This window comes from Anabrus simplex, chromosome 8, assembly GCF_040414725.1.
Source record: "Anabrus simplex isolate iqAnaSimp1 chromosome 8, ASM4041472v1, whole genome shotgun sequence".
NCBI classification, from domain to species: domain Eukaryota; kingdom Metazoa; phylum Arthropoda; class Insecta; order Orthoptera; family Tettigoniidae; genus Anabrus; species Anabrus simplex.
Window position 1 is genome coordinate 131254197 of NC_090272.1, and position 17417 is coordinate 131271613.

At 37.2% G+C, this 17417-nt stretch overlaps 1 protein-coding gene across 1 annotated transcript in view; it reads right to left on the bottom strand.

Moving 5' to 3' along the window:
* Nucleotides 1–17417, bottom strand: part of LOC136878890 (dynein regulatory complex subunit 3) — a 183322-nt gene that overhangs the window by 71051 nt on the left and 94854 nt on the right. The window lies entirely within an intron of this gene.

The following is a 17417-nucleotide window of genomic DNA, read 5'->3' on the forward strand; positions in this document are numbered from 1 at the left end:
TGGTAGTGGAAACCATCAATAAAGTCTAAATCTGTAATGGAAAGAAAGAAATAAAAGTAGGGTAGAGTCAAGTTACTCCGTGATATCAAGTAACTCCGTGATAAATCGTATTTCCTGTATCGTGACGTTGCTTCAGTTCCAAAGGTTACAAAATTATGCCAGTAGATGGCAGAAGAATCCAAGAGACTAGCAAACCCTTTGGGCAGCTCAAAGAAATTTTAAGAATTTATTCCTATTGTGTTATGTAAGCAGGTCATGCACAGGCAGTGAAATCAGTAGTGAACATATTAATTTCTTACAAACAGCTATTCTAGTGTATAAGTTTCATTTTAACACCAGTCACAGGTAAGATACAGATCATTCGCATATGAAATTTGCATGCACATAGTATCATGCGTTGAAGGTGTGTAAGCTTAGCAATGGTTTCGTTTTTCTTAGGTTGGATGCTAATATGGCGCCAAAGCGGGATAAAGTGGCGCGCTCTTACACAGCTGAAACACTTAAAGAAGCATTGCGGTTGGTGAAGGAAGAAGGATGGACAGTATACAAGGCCAGTAAATGTTCTGGTACTCCGTGGAGTACATGGATTCTCATGCAAGCCATATGACCCCAGAAACTCTGTCTTTGGCAGCTGAGAATGATGTCCACTTTGTGACATTCCCGGCCCACACAACTCACCTTCTCCAGCTTCTTGACGTCGGGGTTTATAAACCTCTTAAGGAATCATTGAGGAAAGAGTTGGCTAGATTTTTGGTTGATCATCTTGGAGAGAAACCAGTTTGCTATGATTTCAACAGACTTCCGGCTACAGCTTACCAAGATGCCTTTCAGGCCACCACTATCTGCAACAGCTTCACAAAGACCGGGATATTCCCCTACAACTAAGATGCCGTTTCTGATGATGCTCTTGCTCCTTCTTTGTTACGCAGGGACAGGGACAGGAATTATCTGAAAAGTTGACAGCTACTCTAGAAAACATTTTGAAACTCCCAGCATGCCAAACAGAACACAAAGAAAGAAGTGATCCTTCTACAAAAGTAATTTCGCCAAACCACAACAAGCCAACGACGTCAGGAGTGGGCAAATCTGTAATCGTACTCAGGATAATTATGCCTACGCATACTAATAATAGTAAATAGAATAATACAAAATAATAACATTGATGCAAATGAACGAGGAAATGATAATACTAAAAGGAAATATTAAATAATATTGACACTTAATAATATGAATAAGGAAATCGTAAAATAACTCAGTGGCAGTGAATTCATATCAAAGCTTGGAAACGAGATGGTAGCTATCAATGCACAAAATCAAATCACACACGAAGGAAAACTTACAGGCCTAATAATGCCATCTAAGTAAGGATGTGGAAATTTGAAAGGGCCCTATTGAGGTCCATGGGAAGGTATGGCATTATGGGGGAGAAAAGACTTACAAGAATCACCCTCTAGCACAACTATATTTAAAAAATAATAATAACAAATGAAAAGTTACAAGAAAAGAAAGTTAAATTATAGAACAGCTGATACTTAACACATTTGACTAACGGATACAATTACGAATCCAAAAACACAAAGGAATGGATTGTTGACTTTTTTTAAAAAAAACAGGTTCTATCGTCGCCATAAGACCTATCTATGTTGGTGCGATGTAAAGCAACTAGCAAAAAAAAAAAATACAGGTTAAAGACTCGAAATTACAAACAGTGGGAATTTAGGGCAAACTCAGACACGTTGAATTTAAAACTTTGAAAATTACATTAAGCAAGAAAATACCGAAATGCAAAGGGATTAAATAAAGTCAAACAAAATCAGAAAACATTGAGAATAACATGAAAATAGCACTGACCACGGAAAGGCAGGAGTTCCTGATGGGAACTCCTCGAGCGCATCTGCACTCGAGGATGGTCAGATGGAATAGATGTGGCCTAATCGCATCTCGCACACAAAGCGGCCTAAGGCCGGAAATTGACAATGAAAATAGCACTGACCACGGAAAGGCAGGAGTTCCCAATGGGAACTCCTCGAGCGCATCTGCACTCGAGGATGGTCAGATGGAATAGATGTGGCCTAATCGCATCTCGCACACAAAGCGGCCTAAGGCCGGAAATTGACAAATCTCAATCCACTAATACGACACCGAGATTCCCGTTCGCCAATACAATTGCATGACCATATATGGTCATTTCATGGCCTACTGATGCGAGAGGAATTACATCACCTGTTTCAACATCGGTAACCGCTCGTGCGGTACAGGATGCTTCAAAATTAAAGCACCTTACAACATTTTCCATCAGATTACAATTTTGACATAACGAATTACAAAAAATTAATTTCAAGTTAAAACGTCCCAAATGTTCTTTCTTCATGCTTGCTGACATTAATTTAAATGATCAGTTACATAAAATTTACATACAAAAAAAAAGTCACTTCAAAATACCTTTTGCATCTTGTAGTGTTCATACTGTTCAATATATCTTGATGTCTCCCTATTAAAAAAAAAATATTACAAATAAATTTAAATTACATTAAAAAATATTCCAGCAGAGTCCAGAGTTCTTATTTCTTCATTTCTCAGAATACAAAATATTACAAACAAAAATGAAATCCTGTTGTCCTTTCTTGATGACAAAAATGCAATTCTGCTGTTCTTTCTTGATGACACACCTATCACAAAATCCATAAAAACAATAAATCAGTCTAGGCCTAAAACTAGACCACAGAAAAATGATGACGATGGTTGTGGTGCATGTGGTGGTTCCTATGCGGATGACGCCAAGAAGAACAGAGCTGAGTGGATCGAGTGCCAGTTCTGTAATGTCTGGTACCATGTGAAGTACCAGAAAGTGTTAGATAATGTCTATTTTATGTGTGATGGATGTCAGGAATAAGATAGTGAATAAGAACTGCCAAGCAGATTGAAAACAAGAGCAGAATTTAGTTTGTGCATATTTTTTGTGGAATATATTTGATTTTTTATTAGTATTTTTGTATGATAGAAAGTTTGAATATGGCCAGTAAAAGATAACTGAAACTTATTCATCTTAATTGAACACTTCCATTACATTAAAAACTAGTTTCCATGGTTAAAAAGTATTCTTAATGGTAAGCAGCATACTATCACGCAGTAACGTGAATATCATGGAGTTACCTACTTCTACTACCAATGTTTGTAAGTTAATTCCTAGAAATAACATGTCAATATTTGCAATATATATGTAAGAACATTTTACTCGAAACGTTCATTCCATTTATTTGCCAACAATTTTATAATAAAAGCAAACCCTGCTTCCAGCTCTCCAACTCAACATCACACCTCCCTCTCCCCACCGGCTTAGTGCCTCCTTCCCTTACTCCTTTCACTCCTTCCCCCGACTGCACAAACACAGCTTGATCAGCTACAAACATGACTAGTGGAAGCAAGACCTCTAAACCAAGGAGGTCAGGCCATTCGAGAGGGCAATTATTTAATAAGTAAGTCTCAAGTTTTCTTTTCATTTACCTTTTATCTATCTTTTATCTATTACCCCAAGCTTTTCAAATACTTTTATTTATTTCTTTCCATTACAGATTTGGACTTTATTGATGGTTTCCACTATCGAGTCACACAATGCATTTGCTCTCTCTTACACTATGTTTTAACTTCTGCTGCCCTCTACACCATATGAGCTTGTGACTCACTGAAGGTAAACTGTTCTCAACTTTTAATTTGTGATTTTGTCCTCATTTTAGTGTGACATACTGTATTTTCAGACTAAGAGGTTCTCAATCTTGCTACAACCTCTTACTGTTTTAGCTTCATCATGTTTCAGTTGTTTTTATATATTCTTTTTCATATTGTTTTAAGGGACACTCTTTTAACATTAATTCATGTAGTTTTTTTAACATGTTCTCACTGAAGATGGCTCAAAATGAGCCGAAATGTGTTTGATTAGAATGACTCCATCAAAAAAGATGGATACATGTACTGGTATTGAACAGGAGAATGCAATAAATACAATTTTGATGTCGTGTTTCGTAGCCACATGTAGTACACCACTGCTTGTAGACATGTTGAACAGACGCTACAAAACACCAAAAAGTCCAGCAACTTCGCGCACTGTATGGCCAGGGGCATGGCCAGGCATGATTGTCCCTTTTTGCCACTCTGTCACATCCTTACAACTAACCATGTTGACATACACTGTCTGCTTGAAACATCAATGTCTCACTTATTGCTTCTGCCTTATGCTCACGTAGAGGCAGTGTACATGTGGTGGAACACGGGACTCGTTCGCTGCGCCATCTGTACAGGCTTAACAATCTACCTGTGCGTGTGAACTAGGGGGCTAATTTTTTGTCCGGTGAGCTTATAACCTAACTTGAATCAATTATCGCCCTCACAACTTAAAACAATTTTTCCAGTTCTTGGCAACATTTCCTAGAATATAAATTATGTCTTGGTTCAGCGTCTTCACCCACCATGCCTCCTGGGCCCGGATCTTTCTCTGCTTTAGTGGGTTCAGTTTCATCCTCATCTACACTATACTGCTCTGTGTCTGAGTTCGTTAGTACCACATCAGCATCTGCCTTCCCTCCAGCTGGAACAAACTCTCTTACTGTATCCGGTTTATCTTGGGCTCATAGGGGCTGTTTCACTGATTGTTGTTCTGTTGCATGGACCTTGCCCGGACAGGTGGTCCTCAGCAAATACACCCTAGTTTTCTCCTTGACATGACCAGACTGCCTCGTCTCTGGGGTTGTCAGAGCTTCACCACCATGGGTCTCTCTTCCTGGTGGAACACATTCCCTTGCTACCTCTGACTCACCCTGTACTCTTGGTGGTTGCTTCTGTGGTTGTTGTTCCCTTGTGCGGGCCTTGCCCGGAGGGGCGGTCCTCTGCAAGTACGCCTTGGTTTCCTCCTTGTCATGACCTGATTGGCATGTGCCTGAGGTCGTTGGTGACACACTATCATCCACCTCCCCTCCACCTGGAACAGATTCCCTTGCTGCATCCAGCTTGTCATGGACATGACCCAGCCATTTCTTCACTTGATAGACCCAATTCCCTTCAGCAGAAAAAACTGGTCTTCTTCCACGTCACATGCCTTGACCTGGATGAGCATTTTCTTCTTGGCCAAGGCATGATTGTCCTGCTGCTAGATGTCTTGATAAAAAATGAGAGATGTTTGAATTTCCCCATCACTGGTGCAGTGTAGTTAGTGTCCAGGTAACAGCTCTGTAGGGTCCTCTTCTAATCTCCCGTGAATCTGAGGGAGACTTTCCTTCATGACTTCAGGGTCTATTTGTCTGATATTTGCCAGTAGATTTGAAGATGAAATTGTCTTGCCTAATATGATCTGACATATCTTCCACTGTGTGTAGGATAGATTCTTCCATATTATCGAGGAGAACTATGTTCTGCTCTACAGTTGAAATAAGCGCTGGTCTTCTGACCCCAGCCTGGCAGGTTCCATCCTGGTTCAGTCTGGTGTTATTTGAAGGTGCTCAAATACGTCAGCCTTGTGTCAGTAGATTTACCGGCAAGTAAAAGAATTCCTGCAGGACTACATTTTGTCACCTTAGCATCTCCAAAACACGTAAAAATGGTTAGTGCGACATAAATCTAATAACATTATTATTATTGCCGGCCCTGCGGTGTAGAGGTAGCATGCCTGCCTCTTACCCGGATGCCCCAGGTTTGATTCCCAGCCAGGTCAGGGATTTTTACCTGCATCTGAGGGTTGGTTCGAGGTCCACTCAGCCTTCATGATTACAATTGAGGAGTGTTATCTGACAGTGAGATGGCCGCCTCAGTCTAGAAAGCCAAGAATAACGGCCGGGAGGATCCGTCATGCTGACCACATGACACCTCATAATCTGCAGGCCTTGGAAGTTGAGCGATGGTTGCGTGGTAGGCCATGATCCTTCGGGGCTGTTGCACCATGGGGTTTGGTTTTTTATTGTTATTATTATTACTACAGTTGAAATATTTCCTTCAGTCTGTCCAATCTGTCCAACTAAATTCTAATATCTGAAAACTTTTCTGTCAAGTTAATATTCACTTGTGAGATCTGTTGCAAGAGTTGTGAATACTGTGAATTTTGTCCTTGGAGATGTTAATTTAAACCCTTGAATGCAGCCACCAGATTAGCAAATGTTGTTTCGATGCTTATTCCCTCTCCTGACTCTCTTGGTGCCAGGCGGTAGTGCGAGCTCCCGCCCTTTAAATTGCCAGAGCCAATCTAGTCGGCCTTTAACAATCCAGTCGGAAGTTGCCAGAGCCGCTTACATCGGCCGGCTTGAAATTCTGTGATATACATCATTTTGAGGCAACCTATAGTGACGTGCATACTTTTGTTACAACCTGTAGTAAAGGGGCTACACGTTATTGTGTGCCTGACCTTGCTTTGGCAGTTCTAAGAGGGTGTTATAGCTTTCACAAGAGTCGTTTCCTGTGTTTACAAATACCGCTTACCGGTCAGGCAAGAGATTGCTCCTTGCAATGAGTGGATTTGTGACAGGAAAATGGCAAGTTGTTCACGTGATATTTTTTCAGCAGGTATTGATGACAACAATAAATTAATGCAGTATTTGGAACAATGCGAAATTAACTCAGATGATTTATCAGATAGCGATACTGAATTTAGTTCAGAGAGTAGCGACGAAATTATACCGGGCCCGTCTGAGGAATTGCCGCTGCTAAAGAAGAGACGTTTAATTGTTTCTAACGGCACTAATGCTACTCTACAAGTTATAAATCTCATTTTACAACCATATTGGAGTTCAGAGTAATAAATTATTATATTTAAAAAACCACCTTTCCAATACAGAAAATCCTTATAATTAGGATGAAACCATTTTAATTACAAATTGGACATGTTTCGCTCAATCTTAGTGAGCATCATCAGCAATAGGTAACATAAATCATTGGTGGGTCAGGGCCCTGATCCTGTCGTATATCACAAAAGAATGTCTAATATACATTGATAAAAATATATGAATTTAACACTTTAAAAATAATCAATAAGATTATTTGTGTCTATTAAAACAAATTACCAGAAAGCAACTGAAAAAATAAAAATCACAGACAAACTTGAAGACTTAGTACACAACCTTAAACAAATTGCAGAAGACCTAGCTCCAATTAAACCACGTAAAAAACACCAATGGTGGAACAGTGAATGTGATGAAACAGTGGAGAAAAGACATCAGGCATGGCTATTACATCAGTCCCAAAAGACAGAAATATCCTATCAAAAGCTAGTAAAACAGAGAAAAGAAACTACCCAAGTCTTAAGAAGAATAAAAAGACAACATCATAAGGACACCCTGCAGTTAATTGAAGAACAGTTCAGTAAAACTAAATCAAGGGACTACTACAAAACCTTCAGAAAGCAGCTCCAAAAATATGAACCCCCGACCCTACTGATGAAGGATGAAGATGGTAAGCTGGCCCATAACAATAAAGACAATGCAGAAATTCTGGCTAAACATTTCAACAAGCTTTTAAATTGTGAGGAACCTACAGAACTCCTTCATTTGGACACCAACACCCCGATAAAAACATCACCAGGAAACATCAATCCCCCCACAATAAAGGAAGTCTACCAAGCTCTGAATAAATTAAAAAACTACAAAGCGCCAGGAGAAGATCAGACCTTTGCGGAAATCTGGAAATATGCAGGAACCTCAGCAAAAGTTGCCCTCCATCAACAACTTGTCTCTATCTGGATTAAAGAAGAACTACCAGAACACTGGACAACAGCCCTCATTCATCCTCTGCACAAAAAAGGGGACAAAACCGACCCTAATAACTACAGGGGAATCTCTCTCCTAGACATAACATACAAAATATTTTCAATAATCATCCTTAATAGGATAAGTTTACAACTTGAGAAAGAACTAGGAGAATATCAAGGAGGTTTCAGACCCTGGAGGAGCTGTCCTGATCAGATCATGAGTCTTAAGTTGATAATGGACTATAACAGGAGAAGAAACAGAGATATGGTGATAACATTTGTAGATTTCAAGAAAGCTTATGATTGCATCCATAGAGAATCTCTGTTTAAAATTTTAAGACACCTTGGACTACACCCCAAATTAATAAACATGATAAAATTGACTCTCACCAATACCAAGTCAAAAGTGAAGTTTAGGGGTGAAACATCAGAGACATTTGAAATTAAAACTGGACTACGGCAGGGAGATGGGCTCTCACCACTATTATTTAACTGTGCTCTAGAAATGGTAATGAGGGAATGGTTTAGAAAATGTCCCCCCAAAATAAAGATTGGCCGAAAAATCAAAACAAATTGCCTGGGTTTTGCTGACGATTTAGCATTACTAGCAGTGGACATAAAAGAAGCAAAAACCCAGATATCAGAACTTCAAAACATTCAATAATCATCCTTAATAGGATAAGTTTACAACTTGAGAAAGAACTAGGAGAATATCAAGGAGGTTTCAGACCCTGGAGGAGCTGTCCTGATCAGATCATGAGTCTTAAGTTGATAATGGACTATAACAGGAGAAGAAACAGAGATATGGTGATAACATTTGTAGATTTCAAGAAAGCTTATGATTGCATCCATAGAGAATCTCTGTTTAAAATTTTAAGACACCTTGGACTACACCCCAAATTAATAAACATGATAAAATTGACTCTCACCAATACCAAGTCAAAAGTGAAGTTTAGGGGTGAAACATCAGAGACATTTGAAATTAAAACTGGACTACGGCAGGGAGATGGGCTCTCACCACTATTATTTAACTGTGCTCTAGAAATGGTAATGAGGGAATGGTTTAGAAAATGTCCCCCCAAAATAAAGATTGGCCGAAAAATCAAAACAAATTGCCTGGGTTTTGCTGACGATTTAGCATTACTAGCAGTGGACATAAAAGAAGCAAAAACCCAGATATCAGAACTTCAAAACATTGCAAATAAAATTGGCCTCAAAATATCATTTGAAAAAACAGAAATTATGCCCCAAAAACCAACACAGCTAAAAGAAGTCACCATAAATGGTAATAAAATCAAAATAGTAACTCAGTTTAAATATCTTGGAGAAGTAATAACACATAACTTAAATGAAAAAATCTCAATCCAAGTAAGAACAAATAGACTAGCTAAAGCACAAAAATTAACATGGGATATCTACAAAAAGAAATGTCTATCAATAAATACAAAAATAAAACACTACAACACAGTTATAAAACCAGAAGCTACATATGCAGCAGAAACACTCTTTTACCTGAATAAACAATCAAAGACTGACAGACTTCAGAAAATTGAAAGGAGGACTGGAAGAACCTGTATCAACAAAAAATATCAGAAAGATGGACAGTGGCGGTTAATAACTAACAAAGTCGTGTACAAAGAGCTAGAACCCATTACAGATACTATGCGTAAGAGGAGACTGGGATTCTTTGGACATATCATGAGGATGCAGGACTCAAGACTTCTGAAACAACTAATACAACACAATCTCGTCTCAAAAAATACCATAACAGGATGTAAATGGATCAGAGAAGTAAGAGAGGATCTGAAGGAAATAGGCCTTACAACAGAAGACACCAAAAATAAGATAAAATTGAATACAAAACTCAAGAATACAAACCTCCGCTTTACCCTTACACAAAACAAACCAACAGCACGCACATTTTCAACTGAGGAAAGGGCACGAAGATCGGAGCGTCTGAAGAAGTACTGGGAGGACCGCAAAGCCCGAACAATCCCTTCAAAGAGACCTGAACGACGGACTGACTAAAGTGATCCTATGTGGTCATAAAAGAAGAAGAAGAAGAAGAAGAAGAAAACAAAAATTGATCATTAAAACTGCTTGAAATATAAAAATGGAATGGATGGCTTGAAATGTTAAAAATAATATATAGTAATTAGATGTTCTTAAAAATCGTTGTCCAATATATCTACGCTCGATTGTATTAGACTGTTTATGATAAAATCAGTTTTTCATATCAGGGTGAGCTCTTATTATAAACTATGTTGCTGTTTTTTAAGAATAAACATGATGATAAACGTTAAAAATCACATATGATGGTTGAAAAACGAAGTTCACTGGTGATAAAACATCATCTAGATCAGCGTAAATTAGCCTTTATGGGATTCCTTGCGTTGTGTTTCAGTTATCATTTGTGCAGTAGTGTGTTGACATTGTTCTCTTAACGGAGAATTACTGTTCTAGTATGCGAAATTTAAAACGGACGTATCCTGTAAAAGAAGAAAAAGGGGAAATAATATGAGTGTCAGCTATTGTATTCGAACATACCTGTATTTGACACAATTAACATTGTAAAATCTAACCTTATGAAACATAACATTCTAAGCAGATGCGAAATAGACGATTTCATTAATTTATTGAAATTTGTACTTAACAATAACTATTTCACATTCAATAATAAAATATATCATCAAAAAGGATTAGCAATGGGCGACCCAATTTCCGGCATTCTTGCCAACATCTTTATGGACGATATGGAAACCAAATTAATAATTAATAAAATTAACAGCGTAAATCTCTGGCTGAGATTTGTGGATGATACATTCATAATCATAGATAAACAATTGAATAATAGTGACAACGTACTTAGGCTTCTTAACAACCTTAACCCTAGTATTCAGTTTACTAAAGAGGACGAGATCAACAACTCCTTAAACTTTTTAGATTTAACTTTGACTAGAGATAAAGATAAGTTCACATACCAAATTTACAGGAAACCATCTGCCACCTCTATAACAATAAAAAGCGAATCCTTGCACCCTCACTCCCATAAGCAAGCTACATTTTACAGCTTGATTCACAGGGCCATGAACATCCCCCTTTCTAAAGCTAATCGGAAAAAAAGAAATACGTTTCATCAAAGAACTAGCCATGATGAATGGTTTTAAACCTGATATGATCACCAGAATCATAGGTAAAATTAGATTAAAGAGTTCAACTACACTAGTTCCCAAAAAAAAAAAAAATTTGCTATTTTTACTTTCACCAATCCAGCTATTTACAATGTCACTAAACCATTAAATAAGCATAATATTAACATTGCATACCGAACCTGTAACACCAACCATAATATCTTTTTTAATTCCAATTCCGTCAATACATTTCATGACAAATTCTCAAACTCGGGAATATATAGACAGTGCAATTTTTCTTATATAGGGCAAACTGGCCGCAGTTTTAGAATAAGGTATTTAGAACATTATAATGCCCTGAAACACAAAAAGCATTCCGCTATGAGTATTCATATGAGGGAAACAGGGCATAATTTCAGTACTATCGATCAAGATATGCAAATAATCAAATACGTAAATAAAAGCAGTTTAATGACCGGGTATGAAAATGCTTACATACTTTAATAAAAATAGTAATTTAAATGAAGTCTCGGACATTAACAGCCCCATAATTGAGCGAATCCCCAAACTAATTACTAAATTCGGAATTAATGGTAATAATTTCATGAAGATTTTCCATTATAAACATGCTTTCAATCCTCCCGTAGCAACAGCAGCAACAGTAGCCACACCCACAACGCTTCCTACCATTGCATCCTCCCCATTGGCCGACAACTCGCGCAATGTCCCGCCTCCCTTCCCCTCACCACTACCTTCCCCGTCTCCACACGCAGCAGTAAGTCAGTTACCATCAAACCTTAGTAAACAACCAAGGGACCAGTTCACACACGGGTAAGCATGTTCCGTTATCATCTCCTTACAGTGCTACAGTCTTTACATTTCCAATAGCTGACACTCATATTATTTCCTCTTTTTCTTCTTTTACAGGATACATCCGTTTTAAATTTCACATACTAGATCAGTAATTCTCCGTTAGGAGAGCAATGTCAACACACTACTGCACAAATGATAACTGAAACACAATGCAAGGAATCCCATAAAGGCTAATTTACGCCGATCTAGACGATATTTTATCACCAGTGAACTTCGTTTTTCAACCATCATATGTGATTTTTAACGTTTATCATCATGTTTATTCTTAAAAAAACAGCAACATAGTTTATAATAAGAGCTCACCCTGATATGAAAAACTGATTTTATCATAAACAGTCTAATACAATCGAGCGTAGATATATTGGACAACGATTTTTAAGAACATCTAATTACTATATATTATTTTTAACATTTCAAGCCATCCATTCCATTTTTACATTTCAAGCAGTTTTAATGATCAATTTTTGTTTTAATAGACACAAATAATCTTATTGATTATTTTTAAAGTGTTAAATTCATATATTTTTATCAATGTATATTAGACATTCTTTTGTGATATACGACAGGATCAGGGCCCTGACCCACCAATGATTTATGTTACTTATTGCTGATGATGCTCACTAAGATTGAGCGAAACATGTCCGATTTGTAATTAAAATGGTTTCATCCTAATTATAAGGATTTTGTGTATTGGAAAGGTGGTTTTTTAAATATAATAATTTATTACTAATGCTACTCTGAATATGGTGGTAGATGAAACTAGTGATAACGAATATGATAGTGATGTCTACGGAGAACATTTTGTGGAAATTGGTCCCAATGAACCCAACAACATTCCTCAACCTCCTGTCTCCTTCAAGGAAGTTCTTGAACCTAAGCATGCCCCACCGTCTGATTCTCCGCCCATATCATACTTCAATTTACTTTTCACTTACTCTCTGCTAAACCTTAGAGTCACATATAGTCCTCTATCATTACCTAAATGCCGGTCTCCGCAGGCCAAGTGTAGCATGCCTGCCTCTCACCCAGAGGTCATGGGTTCAATTTCTGCCCAGGTCAAGAATTTTCCCCTGATCCTCAGGGTTGGTTCGAGGTTCACTCAATCTAAGTGACCCTAAGTAATTGCAATTGAGGAGATATCTGACGGTGAGAGGGTGACCCCAGTCTGGAAAACAAAGAATAATTACTGAGAGGATCCGTCTCACTGACCATGATTCACTTCGTAAACTGCAGGTACCGAACTGAGCAGCGGTCGCTTAGTAGGTCAAAGCAAATCAGGGCTATAGTGCCATACATTTCTTGATTTTGTTAATTCTGTTGTATTGTAAAATTATTTTTTAATATATACTACAACCGAAAACGAGAAATTTTTTCTGAAAACAAAAACTATAATATCAACTATTATTTTTCACTTATTTAATAATTCAGAATTATTTTAATACTGTGTTGTCCGCACATAAAAAATTTCTTGTCTTTATTTGCCATACCTCGATACAAATTTTATCAGTGAGAAAAATTGTCTTCTTTTTACTAGTGACATATGTTTGAATTTTTAATTTTTATGTTTTTATTTTTCTCGTTCAAATTAGCTATTCTATAGAATTGTATTTAGAAATACATTTTATATACTTACGTATATTCTTTTGTATCATAAATTATTTTTTCAGAGTAGATATTGAGAGAGAAGGTGCGAAAATGTTTTTCTCTTCCTAAAAATAAACTTTATCAACAACTATAAATCAACAATAAGACGTTTTTGACTCTTTATATCACCCTAAACCAGTTGTTTATTCTACGTAGTCGATATGTAGAAAATTTCATGCCGGTATTTGCTATACACCGGTAGATATATGTGAATTTTAAAATACATGTATTTCCACTGAAAGCAGCCTGGCACTTTACAGTAGTAGAGTGGAGGCGGAGCTCTGGCATCTTCCAGTTGATGGGGAGCAGCCGACCAGATCGGCTCTTGGCTCCAAGTGGGTTAATATTGAATATTCTCCCTTCATGTTTCCACTACTTTCCGTCATTACACACACTACTTTAAATCAGTCTTCACCATCCATGATAAGCTTAACCCAAAAGCGAGTAGTACACTTTAGGTTCGTACACAAGAGTCTGTCACAGTTGCCAATTTGATGCAGCTACAGTGATATAGTTAAATATAACAAATTTGATGCAGCTACAGTAATATAGTTAAATGTAACAACACCACTACTATCACTGACTACACTTATGTATGGTATATATATTTTCACTCAACACAAATACAAACTTGAAATGTATACACAATAATTTATAATTGATCTGCAAATCAGTATCAGTATGTTACATCAACAACTGACTGTCAACACATCACTCTACTAAACCTTGATTGATCTGCTACGACATTATCAGCAACACAACTTCATAACTCTCCTTCAACTATCCATCCCCATGGTTGATTCACTACTGTCACAGTATTAAAACAGCTGAACTACGATAACATCACCAACTGACTTGCATCTCTATACATCTAACTTATAAATATGTACAGTATATGGCTAAGATTATAGACAATTCTGCTTTCTTACAACACAGTATTGCATATTACTATAAGATACTTGGAAGATTCCAAAATAAGATTGGAAATTCCTTGCCGAGTACCTGTTCAAGAAATGTCTAAATAAAATAATGTTATTGGCTTTACGTCCCACTAACTACTTCTACAGTTTTCAGAGATGTCAAGAAATGTCTTGAAACAAGTTTGTTACTATGGCACATAGCTTAAAGATATCTACAAACATCTACAATATTATACAATATGTCCTTGGAACATGAACATTTCAGAGGTCACTTTCATTGAAACAAACAAACAAACAAACAAACAAACAAACAAACAAACAAACAAACAAACAAACAAACAAACAAACAAACAAACACAACTGGGGGTTTTCCTGAGCAGTTTGGGAAACATGGAAAATGTTTACAATGACAAATATGACATAACCTTAATCTAACTTCCCTTGAATTAATATACACATAACCAGAAGTTTCCTGAATGACTTTGAACACATCACGTACTATTTACAATTGGAAAACATAGCTTAACCTATAATACATGAGTATATACAACATGAATAAACTTAAATACATAACCTACCCTATAATACAGTACATGCAAAATTGTTTTCGGTTAAACATATAACCTAACTTGCATCGAGGACTATTGCAATTTATCAGAGGAATGGGAAAAGAATCCACCACATGTTATGATCTAGATAGTCTTTTCTTAAATTATTGCAAAGAATTTGGAAAGTTATCTCCCTTGGTAAATTATTCCAATCCTTAACTCCCCTACCTATAAATGAATATTTGCCTCAATTTGCCTTGTCTTGTTGTCTTCATACTGGGCTTTTTCCTACTTTTAGAAACACCACTCAAACTTATTTGTCTACTGACATCATTCCACGCCATCTCTCCACTGACAGCTCGGAACATACCACTTAATAATAATAATAATGCTATTGGCTTTACGTCCCACTAACTACTTTTTCGGTTTTCGGAGACTCATACCACTTAGTCGAGCAGTGCATGTCCTTTTTCCCAAGTCTTCCCAGTCCAAACCTTGCAACATTTTCATAACGATATCTTTTGTCAGAAATCACTCAGATCAGACCAAACTGCTTTTCTTTGGATTTTTTTTTTTTCCAGTTCTCGAATCAAGTAATCCTGGTGAGGGTCCCATACACTGGAACCATACTCTTGTTAGGGTCTTACCAGAGACTTGTATGCTTTCTCCTTTATGGTACATCCTTACCACAGCCCCCAACACCCTCATAATCAGGTGCAGAGAGATCTTTACCCTTTATTTACAATCCCATCTATGTGATTTACCCCAATGAAGATGTTTTCTTATATAAACACCTAGTTACTTACAGTGATCCCCATAAGCATCAAAGTAGTATTTAAAACTGAGAGGACTTTTACTATTTGTGAAACTCACAACCTGACTTTTAACCCCGTTTATCATCTCATCATATGATTGCCTGCTGTCCATCTCGCAACATTGTTGAGGTCTTTTTTGCAGTTTCTCACAATCTTCAACCTTATTTATTACTCTATACAGAATAACATCATCCGCAAAAAGCCATATCTCTGATTTCATTTCTTTACTCATATCATTTACATATACCGAAAACACAAGGGTCCAATAATACTGCCTTGAAGAATTCCCCTCTTAATGATTACAGGATCAGATAAAGCTTTGCCTACTTTAATTCTCTGAGTGTCGCCGTAAGACATATCTGTGTCGGTGCGACGTAAAGCAAATAGCAAAAAAAAAAAAAAAAAAAAAAAAAAAAAAAAAAAAAAAAAAAAAAAAAAAAAAATCTCTGAGTTCTATTTTCTAGAAATATAGCCACACATTCAGTCACTCCAATAGCCTTCAGTTTTGCCAGTAGTCTTGCATGATCTACTCTATCAAATGCTTTAGATAGGTCAATCGCGATACAGTCCATTTGACCTCCTGAATCCCAAGATATCTGCTATATCTTGCTGGAATCCTACACGTTGAGCTTCAGTGGAATAACCTATCCTAAACCCGAACTGGCTTCTACCGAACCAATTATTAATTTTGCAAACACGTCTAATATAGTTGTCATTGATGCTTTCTCGGCCCGTACTTATAGACATGATACTGTATAGGCTTTTGGGCTTATGCTGTGTCAAGAAAATAAGGTGAAATTCTTTACATTTCGCGGAGAACTGTGTTCTGCGTCATCAGAAGAAAATCTTGACTGTCCACGATAAAGGCTTGTTTAAGAAGTTTGTTTAAGAAGCCTTTCTGGTGGACAGTCAAGATTTTCTTCTGATGATGCAGAGCACAGTTCTCTGCAAAACTTAAAGAATTTCACCTTAGTTTCTTGACACGGCATAAGCCCAAAAGCCTATACAGTATCATGTATATGTCTAATATAATCAGAAAGAATACTTTCCCAAAGCTTACAAGCAATGCATGTCAAACTTACTAGCCTGTCATTTTCAGTTTTATGTCTATCATCCTTTCCTTTATACACAGGGGCTACTTTAGCTCCTTCATGCAAACAATAATCAAATAAGTACTTCAGGTATGATACTACTTTATATCCCAACTCATTGTCTTTAGTATATCCCCAGAAATCTTATCAATTCTAGCTGCTTTTTTAGGTTTTAACTTTTGTATCTTATTGTAAATGTCATTGCTATCATAGGTAAATGTCAATACTTTGTTAGCGTTAGTCACCTCCTCTATCTTGACATTATCTTTGTAACCACCAATCTTTACATACTGCTGACTGGTTTAATGGGCAGTCATACAAAGATACGTTCCAACAGTGGCTCTATCCTCAGCTCATGGAAGCTGGAAGAGCAGATGCCATAATCCTGCAACAGGATGGTGCCCCTGCATATTTTGCTATCAGTGTTAGAGAAAACCTAAATGAATTATTTACAGACAGGCAAATTAGGTGTAGATTGGAGGCAGCAGAGCCCTCCCTCTTTTAGCCACCAAGGAGTTCTGGTCTGTCCACTGTGGACAATGTTTTGTGGAGTTTCATTAAGGAAAAATGTGGACAATAGCGCTACTGAACACTGGACGAACTGCGGGCTACAAAACCTCTCATCAAATATGGCGTATTCAGTTGTGTTTTCTTTTTCTTTTTACAGTCTGC